Source organism: Mus caroli, unplaced genomic scaffold (genome assembly GCF_978045245.1).
Source record: "Mus caroli unplaced genomic scaffold, Mus_caroli_1 scaffold_19, whole genome shotgun sequence".
NCBI classification, from domain to species: Eukaryota; Metazoa; Chordata; class Mammalia; order Rodentia; family Muridae; genus Mus; species Mus caroli.
This window is the reverse complement of record NW_028227274.1, coordinates 189,871-192,846: the sequence shown is the minus strand read 5'-3', so window position 1 is coordinate 192,846 and position 2,976 is coordinate 189,871. Positions and strand designations below refer to the sequence as shown.

At 42.5% G+C, this 2,976-nt stretch overlaps 1 pseudogene; it reads left to right on the top strand.

Annotated features, from left to right (window-relative positions):
• Positions 1-992: 992 nt before the first annotated feature.
• Positions 993-2,553, top strand: LOC110289185 (crooked neck-like protein 1 pseudogene; annotated as a pseudogene).
• Positions 2,554-2,976: the final 423 nt, after the last annotated feature.

The window sequence follows — 2,976 nt, the reverse complement described above, 5'->3', positions numbered from 1 at the left end:
AGAGAGAAGACAGCAGGAATATTCTTTGAAGCAAGCTCAGGCATGAGAGAAATCTCCTGTGGAGAAGGACTTATGGATTTTCAGTATGAACACAGATTGTGAAAGAGGGGCAGAGAGCCTTCCTTCCTTTATCCAGAATTGGAATGGCTATTCCTGGTTGTCAACTTGGAATGAACTACAGTCGACAATTGGAGGGCTCACCTTTGATCCAGGTCTTTAGGCTGGAAGACACAAGTTTCTGACCTGGATCTAGGTATGGAGATTAGTCCCAAGCAAGTTCATACACACCTATAATATCAGGAGAATAAGGCAAGGTGATCTGAGTTCAAGGTCAGCCTGGGACAAAATAAGTCCCAGATCCAGGTGTGGTGGGTGGGACAAACCCTTCATCTAGGCCACACCTTCTAGAAGGCTCAAGACCTATATAAGGCCTGCAGAAGAAGAGAGATTCACTGTCCTTCACCTGATTGCATTTACTTGCCAGCACTGCTACTGTAAAGCACTTCTACAGAGAGCCAGCTGAAACAACTAGCCTAGTTGGGATCACCTGGTGTAGCTGAGCAACTACTAGATCCTCGGACTGGCTATTTCCAGCTGACCATTGTTGGAGAGTTGGGACTACAGACTGAAAGTCATCCCAATAAATTCCCTCAATATAGAGAAGACTCTAGAGAACCCTGACTGGATGTATACACATTTGTAGACAGACAGTTTTTAACACAGTGAGAAGTACTTTAAGCAACCAAAGGAACTTTGCAATCTTGAGCTGATGACTATGGTTATAGGAGTACTTTCCCAGAGCTAGATTAATAGCTTCTCTGAAGTGCATTGATCAACTTTGGACTTGCATTTAGCCCCACTTAAAAACCCACTTAGGGGATCTAGTGTGTTGTGGTCTGGCTGTGTTGTAGGGCCTGGTTGTTGAAGGGCATTGGTGGAGTTCAATTGTGAGCCAGGGTTGCTTAGCAAGCCTGCATTCCCGTGCTACAGTCATGGAGGCATCCAAAGACTCCTGGAAATAGCAGCACCTTCCTAAATTGGCCCAGGTCAAAAATAAAGCTCTGGGCAAGGTGCAGATAACTGCAGGGTAGCTCTTAAGAGAATCTAAAGAGAGAACTCGATCTCCTTGCACCTCCACCTCAGCAGAAGATCACAGATGAAGAAGAATTCAACAATTAAAACACCGGAAAAGAAAAACTTTTGAAGATAACCTACGACCAAAGAGGACTGTGATTAGCAACTGGATAAAATACTCACAATGGGAGGAAAGCCTGAAGGAACTTCAAAGGGCACAATCCACATAGGAGGGCGCTTTAGATGTGGACTACCGAAATATTACACTCTGGCTGAATGAAATATGCAGAAATGGAGATGAAGAACCTCCATGTCAAGCATGCCTGAAACATCAGGGAAGGTGCCATAACAACTCTGCCACGAGTCAACCAATTCTGGTACAAGTACACATGCATGGAGTAGATGTTGGGCAACGTTGCTGGTGCTCAGCAGGTGTTTGAGCGCTGGATGGAATGGCAGCCTGAGGAGCAGGCCTGGAACTCCTACATCAACTTGGAGCTGAGATACAAAAAGTGGTGGGGTGGGCCCGCACCACTTATGAATGTTTTTTGCTCGTGCACCCTGCTGTGACGAACGGGTTCAAGTGTTCTCGGTTTGAAGAGAAGCATGCTTCGTTTGTTTGCTCATGCGCGGAAAGTCTATGAGAGAGGCATGGGGTTTTTTGGGGAGGAGCATATGGACCAACATCTCTATGTGCCCTTTGCTAAATTTGAGAAAAATCAGAAAGAATTTGAAAGAGTATACGAGTTATCTACAGATATGCCCTGGGTAGGATTTCCAAACAGGAAGCCCAAGAACTCTTGAAAAACTACATTATCTTTGAGAAGAAGTTTGGTGACCGGAGGGATGTAGAAGATAGCATGGTGTGAAAACGCAGATTCCAGTAGGAAGAAGAAGTGAAGGCTAATCCACACAATTATGACACATGATTTCATTATTTATGCTTGGTGGAAAGTGAGGCAGAAGCTGACACTGTGCAGGAAGTCTATGAGAGAGCCATTGCCAACGTGCCACCCATCCAGGAGAAGAGGCATTGGAAGCGCTACATCTACCTCTGGGTTAACTATGCACTGTATGAAGAGCTGGAGGCCAAGGATCCTGAGAGGACAAGATAGATATATTGAGAGTCTTTGCAACTCATTCCTCACACAAAGTTCACATTTGCCAAAATATTATGCACAGTTTGAAATAAGGCAGAAGAATCTGCCATTGGCCAGAAGAGCTTTGACAATTTCCCTAGGGAAATATCCAAAGAAAAAGTTATCCAAAGGTTACATAGACCTGGAACTGCAGCTTCGAGAATTTGGCAGATGCAGGAAGCTTTATGAAAAGCTTCTGGAATTCGGTCCTGAAAATTGTACCTTGCAGATGAAGTTTGCAGAGTTAGAGACAATCCTTGCTGATTTTGAGAGACCTCGGGAAATCTATGAATTAGACTCTCTCTCTCTCTCTCTTTCATTATATGAGCTTTTCATTTAGATTGCTTTCATATAACATATATATATATATATATATGTGTGTGTGTATGTATATATGTATATATATATATATATATATATATATATATATATATATAATTGAAAGTTACTGTTTTATTAGGTTTTCATACAAATCCTCAATTAAACATTTTTAGTTTTACCTGCACTCCTCACAGTCTTTCTTTCTTTCTTTCTTTTTTTTTTTTTTTTTTGAGACAAGGTTTCTCAGTATAGCTTTGGATGTCCTGGAACTCAGTGTGTAAAACATGCTGGCTTTATACTCAGGAATCCACCTGCATCTGCCTCCCAAGTGCTGGGATTAAAGCCATGTACCACCACTGCCAGTTCATTTCCTCCTTTGTGTCCTCTCTACTCCCCATTCCTATTTAAGAAAATAAACTTCTGAAGAAGCTGTAAGTGAATA